Raw genomic sequence first — 20,704 nt, forward strand, 5'->3', positions numbered from 1 at the left:
TTTTTAAGGATTTTAAATATTTGAGCATATTTTTAAAAATGTCTAGGAATTTTCAACTGATTTTCATAATTTAAGGGAATTTCCAAGAATTAAACCAATTTTAAAAGGGTTATTTAAAAAAAAATTAAATACTTTAGAAATCTTTATAAAAAGTTCTAGGTATTTGAAAAGATTTTAAAGGATTTGAAAAATTTGAGAGAATTTTAAAAGATTTCAAGGAATTTTCAATTGATCACAGTAATTTAGAATGATATTCTAAAGGATTTGGTGTATATTTTAGAATATTTTAATAGATTCCAAGGCATTTTCAATTGATTTAAGTAATTCACGAGATTTTTAAGGATTTGAAAGCTTTTAAGGTATTTTTAAACTTGTAAGGAATTTTCAAGAGCTTTCAAAAATTTTAAGCGGTTTTAAAGGATTCAAAATTTTTCAGGATATTTTAAGACATTCCAACGAATTTTCGATTAATTTCAATAATTTTTTAAATTGTCAAAATCGGATTTTTCCCGGTTTCAACGACAATTTTCTCAAAATCTTGGCAAAACAGGTCATTTTTTGACCCAGATTCGTGTTCAGTGCAAAATCGCGCAAACCTATGTAATTTAACAAGTCATGCATTTTAATAACTTCATTCATTAAAATAATTAAAGAACTTGAAAATAATATACTTTTTTTTCAAAAAAATAATTTCTTCGAACTACGACCACCTAACCTCGATATTTCTGAGTTACCTTGCGATCCATTATTACAGGCATAACAAAGTCGCAATTTTTCATACACACGTCGTAATAGAAATAACATACTGGAGTAATGACTGCGACTTTGTTGAGATTCTTGAACTCGTGGAGCATTCGACCTTGAACGCGGTCACGAAGCGGAAGAGAGCGGCTTGGATGGCTGACTTGAGTTGTACAGGGGGTCATTGTCTATTACGGCCAATGCTGTAACTATGAGGGACGTAAGTTAGCGCAACAACTCGCGACACGCATCCCGACCATCTGAAGCAACGATGCGTTTCGGTTATCAACCTCTCTCCTCTTTTCACTCTTCGCTTTTTTTTCTATTAGGAAGTGATTCCAGTTACGATTAAGTACTTGTCCGTGGAATTCATCATGAATTGGCTCTACCTCCATCTCAAGTAAACAGGTGACTTAAGGGTTCCCCCTTCATAAAATGAAGGGAAAGTTACGCTAAAAAAATCTAGTTATTTTAATCCGAAATTATAGTCAATATGACTATAAAATTCTAGTTAGTGAACTCTGATTGATTTTTTCTGGTTAAAACTATTCTGGTTAATATTTCTGGTAACAGAATATTCGCGATCTTGTGTCGACTTCCATAAATCCATCTTTTATCTCTTGTCATTTTGGCATACATGTCCAATTCTCGAACAATCGCGATTTGTTAATTGTATTTTTAGTTATATAAGTATTAATAATTATAGTGAACCGTGAATTTAGTTGCGTTATAAAGAATAAATTGCGCGATGTCTGTGTCGAAAATCATCTGGTTAAGTCATCGATATATAGAAATGGACCGGTAACGCTTTAGGGAGAACTGAAATGGGCTCTAGAGAGAGAGAAAACATATGAGACGTAGACCTGCCTTTATTTGTCAAGATGGATTATTTAAAAAACTTGGTAACCTTAAATTCTTCTTGAAATTGGATTGAAAATGCTACAATAATAATCGTTTTGTGAGTTCAAAAATAATGCAAAAACTGTAAAAAATTTGAACAATATTTCTATGACATAAAAAAATAACCATTCATGCACGGTAAAAAAAATTAAGCTATGACAGGGATATTATTCCTTATTATAGCCAAACATTTAGCTGAAAACGAACGAAGGAATTTAGAAAGATCCCTGGATCAGCGAAAATGAATATCCTTGACCATTTTCCATATACCAGGGATATCGTATAGTCAAACCCCTAATAAGTATAGCTATAATAGGGATATTAAGAATAGGTGTCTGAAGCAATTATCGGAAGAGCACCGGTGCATTATGCGAGCAGCGAAATAAAATGGCGACGGTCTAATCGGGAGCAGTGACAGTTGAGATTTAATTTGGACAATTAAACGCTTTTTACCACTTAAAACGTGCGCGAATGTTAATATTAAATGAAGTTTATGATGCAGTAATAATAATTTACATTTGTTTCGATTGTAGGCGATAACTATATTGAAATATCAAGAAACGCGACAAAAACAACAAACTTGACCTCCGAATGAATTACACGGATTTCAGGGAAATTCATTTTTGCGATACCAGACGAAAAATTGGCTACTGTAAGTTAATATATTTCTATAACAACTAAAATTTTTTTTCTAATCTTAAGATAATACAATTATACGTAATCTGTCGAAAATAATAAACTTTCGAACTTAGCAATTTTGTCCAAATTCCTGATTTACGAGAACAATTTACATAAAGTAACTAAATGTGTAACTCTTCTAACTAAACGTTTTACCTAATCCAAGCGTACACTTTCTTTGAGTTTATTCTCGATGCACTCGTTCGCCTCAAGAATTTTTTTTCCGTGTATTGCATAGGTACAAAACTTCATATTTTGAGGTTTTATTTATGTTGTAACATTTTTTATTTTACTATATTCAATAACTTTACTAACGTATGAAAACGTATCCCCATATAAATGTCTTGACAACGCCCACAAACTACACATACTGCTACCCTTTTTTAATTTATTTACAATAAATTATAAATAAATCATTTCTGAAAAGTGCGATAAACGTCACATTATTGGGGCACTCGCGACACAAAGCACGGTCCTGTGCTGTACCAAACTTCACCCAACGAAAATATTCTCGACCAATCAGCTTTATCTAGAAAGAGATAGGTCTACGTCTCATATAAATTTTCTCTCTCTAGAGCCCATTACCGTTCTCCCCACAGCATTACCGGTCCATTTCTATATGTCGATGGGTTAAGTTTACCAGAATATATCGTTATGTTGACCAGAACGTTGTCTTCTTCAGCTACTAGAAAACTTTCTGGTAAATATTTCTGGTTAACCTTACCAGAACTTCTGGTTACATTTACCCGAATTTCTGGTAACATTAACCAGAAACTTCTGATACTTTTAACCAGAAATTATAGTGAGGGCATATTTAACACTCTATTCTAGTTGAATTTATTAGAATTCTGGTTGGTTCTCCAGAATTTTTTTTAGTGTATAAATTCCTGACTTAGCAGACCTTTTGTCCATTGAATAGGGCTTTTATTTCCAAAATATTGAAAATGTGATATACCACATAGCATTTTGCCCCTTGGGAATGTTGGTTTTATCAATTAACGAAATTATCACTGCGGAAACAAACATTTTCACAACACTATCATGAAAACGGCGTGTTTTATGCTTATGGACTGAACGTAAAAATGGCGTGTTTCGGTCGATGTGAATAAAGACGCATGAAAGTACTATTCTTTTTAGAGTGCCGTAACGTGACCAACACGAAAAGGGCTCTTTCATAAGCATTCTTATATTTTACAACAGTTGAAATGGAGCCAGTAAGATTCTAGTTATAGATAGAGATAGAGATAGGTCGATGTTTTCAGCGATAACTCTAGCGTGCTCGTCTCCCCACCTAGTGATAGGGGAGCAAAAATTCAAATTTGATGAAAAAAAATGCTTTTATAATACAAAAATGTTAAATTTTTCTTTTCAAACTGAATAACTGAATTGAACAAAAAGTTTGCCGACCACTGCACCAGAGCAGTGGTCGGCACGCTCTTGCCCAGGGCAGGGTACCCTGCCCTGGCTACCCTGCGACCTACTTTCAGGGCAGTACCTGCGAGCTTGGCCAAACCACCCCTTTCTTCAACGATCCTTTGTCAGAAAATGGGGAAAAAATGTGAGATTAAAAAATTCGTAATTTTGCAATCAGTGACTTAAAAGTAATATATTTGGCATCTACGTATTGTTTCGATTCCAAAGACATGTAATTTGTCTATAAAGGTTGAAAATTTGAGAAGTATTTAGTATTAAATTGACTGTAAAGCTGATGTTTCTTGATATTAAACTCCTTCAAATTTTTTACTTTTCTAGGCAAGTAATATATCATTGGAATCGGAAAAATTCGTAGATGCTGATAATGCTATTTTCAAATCGCTAGTTGAAAAATTAAAAGTTTTAAAATTTCCTTACTTTGACATGCCTGTGGACAAAAGACCCTTGCTGGAGTAGGCTCACTCACACTAAGGTGCATGAATAGACCGAAAAGTAGTAGATTAAACTAAAGTAGTAGACTAAACTTGTACTTGGGAAGTTAAAAATCAATTATTTGATAGAATATAATGACAACTCAATTTTAAACCAAAAGTGTTATAATGCATTGATTTTTAGTATTTCAAGACGCTTTTTAGATTTCCTTTGATCGTAAGAATTCAAAGATTTTGAATTTCGAGGATTTAGAAATCTAATTTTGAAAATGAGAATTTTTTGTTTTGAATTTTAATCCCTGTTACTCGAACTGCTTAATAATGGAACCGACCACGGAGGGTTGGACCTTCTTGGTGGCAGCAGGTACTGACACAAGATTTTGACTCGACCCACCGCGGCAGTAGTTTGCGGACGACTGGTCTACACTCTACAGGCATGTCAAAGTAATGAAGTTTGAAAACTTTTAATTTTTCTTCTAGCGAATTGAAAATAGCATAACCAGCATCTACAAACTTTTTCGATTCCAATGGAATATTATTTGCATAGAAAAGTTAAATATTTGAAGGAGTTTCATATCAAGAAACATCAGCTTAATATTCAATTTAATACTAAATACTTCTCAAATTTTCAACTTTTATAGACAAATTAAATGTCTTTGGAATCGGAACTGCCCTAGAGCAGTGGTCCGCACGCTCTCGATAAAGTCAGGGTGGCCTGACCGGGCTGACAGACGGCCTACTTTCTAGCCAGGTACCTGCTAGCTTGGACAGACAATTCCTTTTCTCAGGGGTCCTTTGTCGGAAAATGGAAAAAAAATTTTAGATGAAAAAATTCTTAATTTTGCAATCAGTGATTTGAAAGTAATATATTTGGAATCTCCATACTTTTCAGATTCCAAATCCATGTAATTCGTCTATAAAGGTTGAAAATTGAAAAGTATATAGTATTAAATTGAATATTAAGCTGAAGTTTCTTGATCTTGAACTGTCTCAAATATTTAACTTTTCTAGACAAGTAATGTATCATTGGAATCGAAAAAATTCGTGAATGCTGATTATGTGATTTTCTAATCGCTAGCTACAAAAATAAAGTTTTTAAACTTCCTTACTTTGACTTGCTTGTAGACAAAAGACACTTGCTTGAGTAAGCTCACTCACACTGATGTCCCTGAAAAGACCGAAAAGTAGAACAATAAAGTCGGAAGAGACCTGACGCTATGAGGACCCTTTCATTGCCATGAGACTTAAGGCTTTTCCAATAACTAAAATCATAAAGAAATGACCCAATTCAATTCTAATTATCTGAATCATTTTCCTGATATCATTTTAAGAAAATGAAAAGAAAGTTTATGAAAATCGGTTCATATTATATTTCTAGTAATTAAGTAAATCTTTAAGTGCATGCAAAAAAGGTATGAACCGATTTGCATAAATTTTCTTTTCATTTGCTTAAAATTATATTAGGAAATTGATTCAAATAATTCAAATACAATTTATTAACATTTTATCACATTTTAATTTTTGCAACCGGCTCTAATTCTCTAACATTAGAAAGGTCGCGTCAAGCATACAAGCTCCCGCATGACCGGCAGTCAAGTATGCCCCTTCAGTTCCAGTGTTGTGCAAAAATTGTAGGGTGGCGGCCCTGTTCCTCCCTGAAAACTGCGAAAAAAGTTTGCAAAATTTTGCCCTAGAGCAGCAATTCCCAAACTGCTACCCTGGGTAGGTTGGCTACCCGACGATAGGGGGATGCCACCCAGGACCGAGTAGCTCGGTAGGCCCCAAGGCAGGGTCCCCGCTGTGAGCGTGGGACTACTTTTGTTGACCTAGCGTGAATGCCTTTCATTGTTCTGAGATTGAGCAGTGGTCGGCAAACTTTTTGCTCAGTTTTCAGGTATGGTCAGGCTCGCCCCGACTTAATTTTTTCTACGACTTTTTGGTCTATTCATGGACCTCAGTCTGAGTGAGCTTACTCCAGAAGAGGTCTTTTGTCTACAGGCACGTCAAAGTAAGGAAGTTCAGAAACTTAATTTTTCAGCTAGCGATTTGAAAATAGCATAATCAGCATCTAGGAATTTTTTCGATTCCAATGAAATATTACTTGCCTAAAAAAGTTAAATATTTGACGAAGTTTAATATCAAGAAACTTCAGCTTAATATTCAATTTAGTATCAAATACTTCTCAAATTTTCAACCTTTATAAACAAATTACATGTCTTTGGACACGTCCCTGTCGATGGCCTGGATTGACTATCGGAAACCTTTCGATTGAATCTCTAATAAACTTATCATCTGCCTGTTGGAAAACTTAAAGCTTCATGTACACATAGTAAGATTGATACCCCTTTGGAAAACTATATTCACTATCTCATATGGATATTGTGTGTAAACTAAAAGCATCACCTTCCAAAAGAGCGTCGTTCAGGACGACACCATGAGACAGGAGAGATTAGTATGAACTTTAAATTGGAAAAGTGTGCATCATTACTAGCGTTTTTGGAGACACTTATAGCTTATTCAGGTATCCTGCACTGGTGCACTCCGATCTGCACCGAAGCAGGTCGGAGTAAGAAGGAAGAAGTAAGAAAAAGTGAGAAGGAGCGATCGGAGTGCTCTTGAGTACACCAGTGCAGGATAAACGAGTGCGCTATTAGCTTGTGAATATGTTATTAGATGCATTGACACTAGAGAAAACTATATATACTTAGACGTATCTAAGAGTCCCATTTCGCACATAGCATCAGTGAAGGAGTCTTCGAAACAGATACAAGCGTCTCCTTCGACAGATTTGGTCACCCATCTATCGGCGTGAAACCAGGTATAAGGCAACAATCTAAATGTTCAAAGTTATCATCTGTAGATCTTAAAAAGTGAGATGTTACTCTTTCACATCCAAAATGTTCAACTGAAATATCCGAGATATTTCATGTATGGCTATGTCAAATAACGCATGTAAATATTTGAGGAGTTTAATTATTTATGGTCATTTAAGGAATTAATTGATAACTTATTTGCAAATTTAAATTTAAACTTTAATGTTCGTACACGACAGAATAACAGTAAAAGGGTATGAAATATCGATCAAATCATACATTCGGTCAAGTTGAAGTTATGTTCAATATTTTTAGTTCAAAATAAAAACAGGGCTAAGTAATCGGTAAACGAATGATCTGCAATCTGAATTAAAAATTCGATCTATTTTTAGTTACTTAAACTCAAATATTATTTAAAATTTACAAACACTTTGTCAAATTTGTTAAGTCAATAAACCTTAAACTTAAGATGGTTATTCCCTACTTTGGACAGAAAAAATTCGTCATCCAATTTTATTTAAGGATAGCTAATTTTCATTCTTTGGAAATTTTCAAACATTGTAATATTCTATGATTGTAATATTGAAAACATATAGCCGTCAAATATAGTCATGAAATTTCAATGCACGATGCGCTTGCGTTCGGACGGTTTTAACATCTGAATGTGTTTCAGTTTAACATAAAAATATTTTTACGTCTAACATCTCTAAAAGATAGTAAATGTTTGGCATGAATATCTGCATGTTAAGTGCTACAATCTTCCCCTTTAAACATCTACATTTAAACATCCATTTTTCTGCGTGTACTCTACTCGTTCCGCGATTGTAAATTCTATGCCGCCAAGGAGGGCGCAGACTTCTAAATCTCCAATGTCTTTATTACCGAATTATTCTGGACATGGAAGAGGACCTCTCCTAAAAATTGTCAGTCAGCACGAGATGATTGGAAAAGGAGCGTTCCTTTACAAAGCTGCGGATCAGGCGGTCGGGATCCGTGGCCTCAATCTTAACATCAGAAGTGAGTAAAGTGCGTTACGGCGACCCTGTCCTGCCGAACACTCCGAGAGAGATAGAGCCAATTGTCCAAAACGTGAAGTTGTCAATTTTCTGGAGCTACGATTTCGAACAGCAGTCTCCATTGCACAATCGAGCCTGAAATTGTTCTCCGGGACTTCGAAAAGGGAACTACCATATGTTCGTGACTCAACATTCCACTGCTGCAATTATTATCCTACTTTTAAAATCCCCAGATTATTTCAAATTATTCTGCAGTTTTATTATACTACTTATTTCAAAAGAAGGGACCAAAGCGGGTTGTATTAAATGAAAGTCATTCATTAAAAATTTTCTGCTTTTTCTGGAAGAGGGGCCACTATTTGCACTAAAATAATCATCTAGAGATCTGCGAGCCGAGTTTTAGTACTCCGTGCATTAAATATGCGTGTGGGTCTGAACGAGTATAACTCTTAAAAATTCTCTTTAAGAAATAAAAATTGTAACTTGCTAGAAGGATCTCCTAAGCCTTTAGAAATACGAAAAACAAACAACATTTTCGGTATCATCGTCAAAAAAGTATAATACAAATAACTCTCCGTAAATAAGTTGATTTAATATATATATATATACACACACACACAAATATACAAGATTGTTTAACCATTAAAAAAGATTAGCTTTAATGACTGTTAGAATTACCCTTTTTGTTAGGGCAGGTATACGCTCGAAGTAGTAAACCGCACGTGTTGAAGTCATAAAAATTCGACTCAAGAGATAAATTTATGTCTTCAAGGCATAAAAACTTTTCTCCAAGACATAAATTGAAGTCTAGCTCCGTCTCAAAACTGAGACATGCTCAAGTCGAATTGTTCGACTTCAGCATGTCTTGATTGGGGGCAATTCAACTCGAACTCAAGTCGAAGAATTTTTATTCGGGAATGTTTTCTTTATGATTTAAACTTTACACATACGGTCTACTGAGCAGCCTTACCGTTTTTCAACTTCTAAATTATGTATACATACACACACACACACACACACACACAATTATACATATATGTATTTTTTTTTAAATGCATTGTTATATTTGAGAATATTTGAAATACTGTGAAAATGTTGCATGAAAAAATTTAACTTTTGGATTTTCCTTGATTTTTCATGTTGTCAAAATTTAAATTTTTATTTATTCAGAAAATTCAACAGGTTGTCATGATAATCTTCTAGGCCCCAAGCACCCTGTCAGATATCTCGTATCTGTGGAGCTGCTTGGCTCTGAGAGGAGAGTGTTAAGCACGCGTCTACCACCACTCTCGCTCTCCATCCGAAATAGTGGTAAGCGCAAAACATGTGTGGCTGGCGGGAATTTCTCCAGCTTGGGCATGTCTGTTTTAGGGCATTCAGAAATCAAACTTTTTTTTCTCTTGCCATTTTTTCATATCTTTCGTTTATTGGCTTAAAAGGTTCATTTTCGCGTGTTTTTTTTTTTCAAAATTTCTAAATGCCAACCTAATGGATCAATTTTTTCAAAAGTTATCGTACTCACAGACAGACATACAGAAATACAGACAGACACACAGGCATACAAACAGAAATGCAGGCACATTCGTAAAAACTTTCGGATCCAGGGGACTAAAAACGTGGACATTTGACAAAAACTGGGGGGGGGGGTCAAATTTTATACAAATCGAATACCTTCTCTGATGAGAATGTAAAAATTACTTTATTTAGTCACCTTCTCTTAAAATATATTTACATTATTCATAAATAATGTATACTATGCAGACTATTTATTAAGTAAACGATTTTTTGAGATTTCAAATATAAATATTTATGTTTTAACTAGATACATATTCTGGTCTGGTTTTCAAAATTTGAAAATTACGTAAGACGTTTAAGGGACAAATAATCGAACAAGAAAGAGTAGTAACGATTCGGCTAGTTCTTACGAATCAAAAATACAGACACAACAAGAATATGGCGCAGCCCGTTACTTAACCGTGTCCAAGCACCGTTACCTCAATTGGTTACGTGCAGGGAATGCTGGATGTCGCAAAGACGTATTATAAGTTGAAGAATTCAACTTTAAGTTTTTACGAATATCGAACGGAGGCCTATACATGGTCAATACTCGCTGCTAAAGTTTCTTGCATATGAATATGCCTTTATGTTGAGAACTTTGCTACATAACCTGCAAATGATATTTATCAAACCATTATATCTATTTTAATTGCGATATTATTTTGTAATTTAATTATCTTGATTAAGTTATGTCCATCAGAGTTCCATTACATGTGTGCTTTAAGGTAAATATTGTGTTATTAATTAAACATAATATCCAAGTGGGCAAAGCGAAAAATCGGTTCTTTAGAAATGGGCTAAATTATGATTGAGATCCTTTAGAACACCAAGTGTGGTATCATTTAGAGCTGATTTATCGTTTTGGGTTTCTTTTCAGCAAATGGGGTTCATTTTTGCTGCAGCTCCTTTAAAACCAAAAATAGGTTCCAATGGAAACCTCAGTTTTTTCTGTGTAGTTAAATCGCAGCGGATACACTTCGTGGTCGTAAATAATATAATATCTGGGGCATTTCTAATATCAAACCTTAATATCTTAGATATCTGTCACATCGTTTAACTTCAAGATATGTATTAAGTTTTCGTCTGTCTTCAATATCTGATTTTCTTACTGCTCTTTGTTCTTAATATAGTAGAGGAGAGTGGGGTATGGTGTCCCGCTTTAAATTAAATGTTCTAAAAATTACGATTGAAATGTGATTTCCATGTGTGTATTTTTTAAGATGAAGCTTACATTAATAGGGAACATATTTTATTACTCCAAAACATTGTTTAATCACGTCATTATTTTACATTTAATTAATTGATTGATGTAGCATTTCACTCAGCGTAACCTATATACTCTGGGGTATGGTGACCGTCATATTATTGTTGTTTATTTAAACAATATAAGCATTTTAAAATAAAAATGATATAATATAATAATTTTGGAAAGTGTAATGTGACGAAAAAAAATTACTCCAGATATTTTCAACATTAAATTTTTTCTTAATAACACAGACCGACAAAATTTGACAAAAGCCAGAAAGCAGACCTAACATGTCCGAAGGATTTTGATACGCTGCATCCGAATCTGAGCTCAAAATTGCTCCTGTACGTCAGGTTTTCAAGATATCCTAACCTAAAAGTGCAAAAAACGCGTTTTTTAGCTTTTTTTGAGGTTATGTAACCGAACAAGAAAAATGTCTACCACAAAAGCTAATATGGAATTTGAAATCTTCCCCTTTCAAACCTACCTGGATTTATTAGGATATCTTTATTTTTCACCAAAATATTGTCGTTTGGAACCAAACTTTGCACATTGATAAAACACTAAAAAATATGGAACCCGTATCTTTTCATTTCTACAGAAGCAGTTTCCTAGGGGTAGAAACCACCCCTAACAAGCCACAAGCAAGCTAACCCACTTGAGTTATAGCATTTACAAAATTCCAAAAAACACACAAAATGAACATTTTATGCCAAATAACGCACGATATGAAAAAAAGACAAGAGAAGAAAAATGTTGATTTTTGAATGCCCTACAAGATTATCACAACAACTTTTTGAATTTTCTTGAAAAATCAAAAGTTCAAATTTTGACAAGGTTCAAAATAATGAAAAATCCCAAAATTACATTTTTCGGCTAAACTGAGCAAAATACGGTGAAAGATGACAGAATAAAAATTGGGCACTCAAACAAGATCTACAAATTTGTTATTAACCACTTTTTGAGAGGATACGTAGTTTTGGCCTTAAACCTGAAAAACATCATTAGCAGTAAAAAACATCTGCCCGCTGCGTGAGCACATTTTTAATACAACTTTTGTCTTTTATTTTCTTTTTGTTAAATGCATTCAATGCATTACAAAAAAATATATATATACATACATACAGGGTGATTTTTTTTAACTTGAAACTTTCAAATATCTCGAAAAATAGGCACTCTATGAAAATATGCTATGAATCAAAATTTAATCACTCTGAGGAGTACATACACTGATATTAGACTCGGTTCCCCCACACCGCCCCCTGGGGGTAAGGGCAAGTTCGAAATCTTAAATGGGAACACCAATTTTTTATTGCATATTTGGATTCTTTGAATAAAAATGCATATGATTTATCTTAAAAATTCTTCTCGTTTCGAAATAGATGGCGCTTTAATCGACGAAATTCAATTTTTCTTTTTTTCACTCTTACTGAGAATGCACTCTTACGATTCTGCAATACTCGAAATTAGTCTTAAAACAAACTACTACTTTTAGCGAAACCCAGGAACACCGACGTGGACATAGCAGTTTTCTGTTCTCTTCGGGTGCTTGATTAACGTGATTCCCCTTGCCTCTCACGATTCGGGGTGCTTGATTAATCTGAGTCCCCTCGCCTCTCACGATTCGAGTTGCTTAAGGAATCATCTGTTAATTAAAGTAAGTGCTTAAAATGATGACCTTCGGCTGCAATGCACTTATAAATCCCTACTTCAAATGCATTTACAAAACGGAGAAGTGTATCTTCTTGAATTTCAGCACATGCACTTGTAATTCGGTCAATCATATTCTCACGTGTTGTTGGTTTCTCTTTGTACACTTTGTCTTTCAGATAGCTCCACAAAAAGAAATCTGGTGAAGTAAGATCTGGCGATCTTGCAGGCCAATTTATCGGACCCCCTCTACCAATCGAGCGACCATTGAAATCACGATCCAGAACTTCTCGTGCTACCGCTCAATAGTGTGTAAGACAAACATCATGTTGAAACCACATGTTCTGCCGTATTTCTAAGCTAAAGTCTTCAAGCATGATTGACCAAATTACAAGTACATGTGCTGAAATTCAAGAAGATACACTTCTCCGTTGTGTAAATTCATTTGAATTAGAGATTAATAAGTGCATTAAAGCCGAAGGTCATCATTTTGAGCACTTACTTTAATTAAAAGATGATTCCCTGAGTACCTCGAATCGTGAGAGGCGAGGAGACTCACGTTAATCAATCACCTCGAATCGTGAGAGGCAAGGGGACTCACATTAATCAAGCACCCGAAGGGGAACAGAAAACTGCTATGCCCACGACGTTGTTCTCGGGTTACGCTAAAAGTAGTAGTTTGTTTTAAGAATAATTTCGAGTATTGAAAATCGTAAGAATGCATTCACAGTAACAGTAAAATGAAGAAAAATTGATTTTCGTCGATTACAGCGCCTTCTATCGCGAAACGAGAAAAATGTTTTAAGACAAATCATACGCATTTTCATCCCAAGAATCCGAATATGCAATAAAAAATTATATAAAAATATATATATTTACAAGTTAAAAAACGGTAAGGCTGCTCAGTAAACCGCAGGTGTAAAGTTTAAATCATAAAAAATATTAGAAATGAGCAAATTCAGTTTATGGAAAAACGATTAAAGTTATAAAAAAATTTTTAACAGCAACATTTTTTTACAGAATTCACATTTTTTAAACGGGACAACGGAACTCCGTCTGTTTTAATACGAATGTAAGTTATTAATTATAATAATATACATTTATGGGAATGATACAAAATTTCAGGTATAAACTCGAGAGCTAAGTACGAAATACGTGGTGAGAATGTGTTCGTTAAGGCCGAAGAAGCTTTAACGAAAGAGATTTCACAATTACCAAATTACTGTTGGCGATGCTTTCATCTTTAGATTTAAAAAGTTTATGCACAAAGATCGAGTGCGAGGTAAATACATTATCGAGCGCGAAGCGCGAGAACTAACAGTCGCGCGCCCTAGGCGCGCTCAAACTTGCGAGCCCAATCTAGTTAAAAAATGTCATTCAATAGACTCCCACTTAGCTCACTGTGTCAAAAGTCCTATTGTTACGATTAAAATAGTCACGTTTTATACATGCGTTTGTTTTCTTCATCAATCCCACATTAGTCGATTATCCCTTTATAACGTATCTAACGTCGCTAAGGATAAAAACCAGCTTTCATGAAAAGCCTGATACGAGCAAAATGTGGGTGTGAAAGGGAAGTTGCGTGATAAGGATTTGAACCACACCTTAATACGAGATATCCATAAGGGGTGGCTTTTAGCCAAATGACGCGTATTTTAATATTAAATAGACTTTAGGGTGCGGCATACCTGTCCTCGTAAATGATTATGGGTCGCTCAATCATTCTTTTCACATACAAGACTCAAATTTCCACTTGGATGAAAACTAAGTGGGATAATAGCTTTTAGGAATAAAATGTTAATATATGCGGTAAATTTGCCTCAATATTCATAATAAATGTCATTAAAACAGAGTGCACAATTTATTTATTTATATTTTATAAGATATAAATCTGGTAATCACGTGTTTTTTTACACATGAATCTAGAATCTAGTGCATTTTTTTTTAATCGCGTGGAATGTATAGAAAACTTGTAATAGGTTCGTAAAGTTTGCCCCAAATATTACGTAACGCTGGTTTAACCGTAAGATTTTCTACTAACAAAATCAGAAATTTAAATGTCTCAAGTTTGCTTTTTGTTGAGAATATTTAAAATGTATAAGTTCATTTATATATAATTCGATGTTTGTAACCTACCATATCGTAGACGTGAAAAAAAAGTGACAAAGAGATCTACAAAATGTCAACAATAATAAAAGAAGGGAAAAAACAGGAACTAAAGATTGCATGCAAAATTTTACGTATGTAAAGTGTTTTTAATTTAAAAGTACATAAATATTTTCTTCGTCACTTTTAAGAAATTTAATCTTTCGTTGAATTAAAGATATTAATTTAATATAGTTGCATTTGAGCGCGCCTAGGGCACACGTTTGTCGGATTTCAAGCTTCGGGATCGGTTATTCATTCTTTGCACTCGGAATGCCCGAATGGAACTGGAGCAAAAACATATCTTTTTAGATCCCACTTTTTTTATGCATCTTTATATCCCGATTTTCCCACGTAGCTAAGTTTAGTCAAAAATTTAATTGCTCAAAGCTCTGTAGGCTTTGAGATAAACCTTCTCAACGTGAAACACGCTTCGCGCTCGATTTTCGAAAGACATTTTTAAATGTATATTTATTTTCTGAGCTACTTTAAATTAGAAAGCTGATATTCTTTTTTCATGTGTTACTTTCTTTCCTATCTCGCGTTGTTTGCTACAAATCGAATTTTTGCATAGCATTTTTAATGGATAAAACAAAAACGCCATAAGTCTTCTTTTAGACTTTTTATGTATCTTGATTTAAAAACATTTGTAGGAATTTTTAAAACCAGAAATTCATCCAAAAATTCGGTTTCATAGATTTGTTATAGTTATTTATAGTATATAATTAGTCATTAGTTTTTTTCATTGATTTTGTTCATAGTATATTCGATAAATAAAACAAAAATATCAAATCATATCACAAAATGGTTAAGGGAAAAATTATAGGTCTTTTAAAAAGCTACAATTCTTTTTTAATTTTGTTATGTATCCATAGACATTATGCTTAAAATTAAAGTTTTCGACGTTTTCATTTTCGATGCAAAAAACCAAAAAGACAAGTCCTGTCAAAAATGGTTAAAAGAAAACTTGCAGATGTTTGGAGAGCTTCAATTCTTCTCTTAATTTTTTTCACGTATCTGTCGTCCTTTAGCGTAAAATTAGAATATTCGATTTTTCATAGCATCTTAGATGGATAAAACCGTAGCAGCTGGTCAAGGCAATGCTGCTTAACAAACATATTCTTTCGTTTAGAATCCAACAAAGTCCGCCACAGCTCGATTTGATTCATCCATTTTTTCGAGTTACTGTTTTTCAGGCGGACAGGCATACGCAATCGCCAAAATTGGATTTTTTGCTTCCGGGGGTCGCAAAACATGGAAATATGCTGAAGAGAATGTAAAAATACTTTTTACTGTTTTACTTGCTTCGAAAATAAAGTAAATAACCTTAAAAATACACATTTTTAGAACAAATAAATAGTCGGTGGCATCACCTAAGCGAACGTAAACGAGCAATAACATAGTTATGATCTCCAAAGCAGCAGAATATACAGTAGGTCTTATTATATTTGTCGCTTACGATTTATCCTTCAACGTTTCTTACTGGTTTTCTTACTGGTTTTCCTTCAACGTTTCTTATTGGTCGCTGTAAATTCTAATAACGCCGCGGGCTACATAAAGGTATCAACATCAGTAAGATCTAATATTGTGTTACTCGGTGGTATAGCAGCAGTCTATGACTGTTTAAGAATAACTAGTTCAGGCTACAAATTCAATCTCCTCAATCCAAGGATCTAGAAAGAACCTAATTTTAGGATCTTCCGGTAATAATTCTGATTACGCACTTACAAAAAGAGTGAAAATTCATATAAATTTCTTATGAATAAGTTTCGGATAGGACGCGTAGTTTTTGGTTTCTTCGTAGAAACTGACATTCTAAATAAAAATTTAGAATTTTTGAAAAATGCCACTGCTAACTGCAATACAAGTAGGTAGAGTCATTACCAGAATTCGTTGTTTCTTTTTAATTTAAATAAGCTTATCAACCTTCATTTAAACATTTTCTCAAATTCTGGATTCGAACTTGGAAACTCGCGAAGTGATATTTACCGAACACAAAGGTTTGAAAATATGCAATTCAAGGATGCTATTACATGTATAAAAAACATAAATTTTTATAATTTTTCCCGTTTATACATGGATAAAGTATTTACCACTCATATATTTAAGCCTTATTTTTTGTTTGAATTAAATATGAACATCTTTATCTTATCTCAATGTTCATTATTTGAAATTCAAGTGCAAAAAATGAAAATGATCATTTTTATCGACCGAAGTCGTTTACTAACTGCTTTAGTAAAACTTTCTCATAAGATTAACTAAAAAACTGATAGTTAATTTAGTAAGGCTAATAATTCGGAGTTAATAAGACTTCTTATTCAGTACTTTTTAATTGAATACTTATTATTCAGATTGAGGGAGTAGATGTAAAGTTTTCAAAATAAGGGTACACTTTTGTATAGTTCAATGTTTCCATTTGCAAATATTAACCGATTTTCATTAATCTTTTTTTCAATTTCTTCAAATTATGTCAATAAACTAATTTTTCTAACTACAATTGAATCAAGCTATATCTTCCTGATTTCAGTTTTTGTAACTGGTCTGCATCTCATAATAATGAAAGGGTAATTATTTACGAGCAATTTAATGCGCTCCAGGGAGTCTGCTTCGTGAGCTTTACGAGGGTCGACAGAGAGTGCTGCGAGAATCCACACACGGCTACACTGAGCGTCGCTGCAATTTTTCTCTAGTGTTCTCTACAATTTGATTATGAAACAAAATATAAACATTTTGTGCAAAAACTTGTTTGTCCAAGCCGAGAGAGTAATATTTAGATGACGTACGCAAGAAATCAGACAAAAATATTAAAAATTAGGCACAGAATCTTAAATTCCTTTTTATAACTCTAATAAATCCCCTTAACCCGGGTAGAAATTATAACTTGGTTGTTAAGAGGCCCTGTCTATATTTCCTATTTTCTATTGAGGCCCTAAAGTGGCAATCTGTCGAGGGCGCAAGCGAAAGCGTCACGCTCAGCTAGCGAGGTCATCAGTAGGCAACCCAATGAAGGCCTATTAATAGGGTCTTTAAAGAATCTAGATAGTCCCTCACACACTATTATTCAAAAGCATATGCTATTGTTTTTTTATTTTGTTGATTCAAATAAAATATTAAAATATTAAAAAATTGGTCATGCTTTAAATTCTGAAGTGTGATGGTATGGTTGCAGTAGTATTAAAGTTTAACCGGCACATTGCCATAATCTATTACCAGAAATTAATTCAAAGAAGGAAAATATTAATCCAATTGTAAAATACATTTTCTTTGCAAAAGTTTAATCTAAAGGATTTTACACTTTTCTATAGCCTCTGACAAACACTCCTCCGTTTTCTCGTATTTTTATTCTAATTCGATTATTAACTTATACTCCGCACGTTATTCTAAAACTAAACTTATTGTTAAATTTGACTAGAGAAGACATTATTACTAATAACTAAAGACAAACACAGTTTATTAAAATATCCGCAAGCGTCGAGAATCGGACGCACGCACCGCAGGCTTACAAGTCGAGCGCCTAATCCCCATAGCTACGATGCCACGCTGAGTGCGGTATCATAAATGCTTGACCGCATTCATCCGATACTTTAGAAATGAGGAAAAAAGGTTTTTGAAGCTCCATTTGTTATATATGTTTTTTTTAAACGTACTTACGCGATTTAAATTTAAATCGATATGTAAGAAAAACTCTTTTCAAATTTTTAAGACACCAAATGTTTTTAATTTTTTCAGAAAAAAATGAAATTTTTTAAAGTTTGCAATTCGGTGATTTTTTTTAGTTTTTTCTTTTTAAATTGAAGTATAATTAAGCATAATAACATTAATGTACTTTTTTGTACTCATCTCGGTATTACCCGTTTACCTGTCGAAGGCTTTACAAGGTCCCCTCAAGAAAATAATTAATTCACAGAAATTATTTTTTAAATATATCTTTATGAACAAAGCTTTTTATCTAGTTTAACTAAAAAATATAGTGTTAAAAAGTGAGTATATAATTAATGTAAGACAAGTAGTATACGACAATAACCTGTCAAGGGCCAGCAGTGGGAAAGCCTAGATTCTTCCAGCTAGGAAGTCTAGCTACGGCCTCGTGAGAGCCAATATTTAGTTTAGGCATAAAGAGGCAATTTCTACCCGGGAAGTGGCTAGAACATGTATTTATTGGATCATGTCTTAGACCCCACCGACCTTCGTTATACTTCAGTTAAACATATTATAAGGGCCTATTTGAAATAAAACTTGTAAAACTAAGAGCAGAACTATTTTTTAAACTTTTGTAGGTTATTAAAACTTGGATTAAAACTTACTTCATTTCTCCGAATTTCTTACTAACCAAAAATTTTTACTTAAAGTCGCAGGGGTTCAAGCATTCTATGATAATCTGTGACGAAGAAGGACAGGGATGAAAAAGGTGCTCAAAATAGTATGATGTAGTTTTTGAACAGCCCCGAAGAGCTATTCTAAAATTCTATCACATAACCTTGATGATTGTCGACCACCGATCGCCCAGCTACGCACTACATTGAACTCGGGGCAAACTAGTTTCTGAGTCGACAAGACTCGTTTGTCGAAGATACCGTTTCTGCTTTAGTAGTTATATAACGCGTGGTTTTGTAAGGCATAACGGTGAAGATAAAAGATAATCCAATGGTGCGACTGACACGCTCCGGTACGATACCAGGCAACGAGAATACTGCCTGCTTCTACAAAAATTGCCGGCTATAACGATAGACATAGCCTAGTAGAAAAGCTTGACATCGAAAGCGTGTCTTGCGACGTCACCTGCGTCGTAACTAAAATTAGTTGTTGCCAATTTTTGACGGCACTGAAAAAGGGATTGGCAGTTTGTATTAGTCAGGACGACAACCATATCGGATAAAACGGAGTAACCTACATTCAAAATTCGCCGAAAAACATTATAAAATTAAAACTTCATGCAACCTGAGTGCATTTTTATGGCATTATTTCCTTCGGTATTCCCTCGCAAGAAAATAAAATCGAGGAAGAGGTGAATTTAAATTATATTCCTAAATTATCTTCCATTCATTGAAGAATTTTGTTCATACTTTATTAAATATAAATTGAGCCTGAGTTCTTTGAAGAATAGCCTGTCACTCAAATGTTGAAAGTAGGAAAAAAGTAGCGAAGACATTCCGCTGTTTTTGCAACTACATGCGGTGTATTTAATTTTATACTTTGAAAAAAAGAATTCGTGGATTGCAAATAAAATATATCTTTGATTTCCCTTCCTTCTGTTTTTGATGCAAAGAAATATTGCCTTATTTCAATAATTTAGACTCTTTGAAGAAGAATTAACAAGTGTAAAGGAGGAGGGTCAACAAGGAAACCATGTTCGATGTTCATGCAATTAATGAATATTATAATCTTTTCTATGAAGTTTACATTTCACAAAATAAATCAGAGAATCTACAACTTTACATAAAGATTTTTCCCGAAAAGTAAATATTTTCGGAGATAAATTAGTTAGAAGAGTGGAACAAAAATCTAATATTTTGTTTTAATTCTTTCGTTTAATTTAACCAAAACATTATTTAATAATCTAAAACTTAAAATGCTTAAATTTGTTGAATAATAAAGGGAAAAAATGTATATTTTAACAACGATATTTATTCTTGATCTAGCAAAAAATATTGTCAGAAATGAACCAACGATATGGGTAAAATGATTGAAGCAGGGATTTTCAACAGAATTTATTATAACTATTATTATTATTAATGAATCAAATGAATAAATCGTTCAAAAAAATATATAGCTGAATGAAGAATATTGGAAGTCTGAATATTACGCTAATATTAAAATTAAGCAGATTATAAGGGTCTAAACGGAGAAAGGCATGAATAAAGCATGCCATTTTCTATTAAATGCAAAAGGATTTTATATCGTGGTCCTATGTTTTTGATATCCGAATCCTCAAGCATTCGCCTTTTTCATAATTATGAAATTTTCGTGTGGAAAGGATAACCCACTGTTCAAGGCTAATATGATAGATGCCTCTGGCTGAGTCCTTATTTTCCTGAGAAAATTATGATATATCCAAAAGCAATTAATCCATTTTCTACCAAAACTTATAGCGCA

At 33.6% G+C, this 20,704-nt stretch overlaps 1 protein-coding gene across 1 annotated transcript in view; it reads right to left on the minus strand.

Moving 5' to 3' along the window:
- The window catches only part of LOC117170343 (maternal protein pumilio-like), a 121,600-nt gene that overhangs the window by 54,454 nt on the left and 46,442 nt on the right, over window positions 1-20,704 (minus strand). The gene's annotated exons all lie outside the window — the stretch shown is intronic.

The sequence above is a fragment of the Belonocnema kinseyi genome, chromosome 1 (assembly GCF_010883055.1).
Source record: "Belonocnema kinseyi isolate 2016_QV_RU_SX_M_011 chromosome 1, B_treatae_v1, whole genome shotgun sequence".
Classification (NCBI taxonomy): Eukaryota; Metazoa; Arthropoda; class Insecta; order Hymenoptera; family Cynipidae; genus Belonocnema; species Belonocnema kinseyi.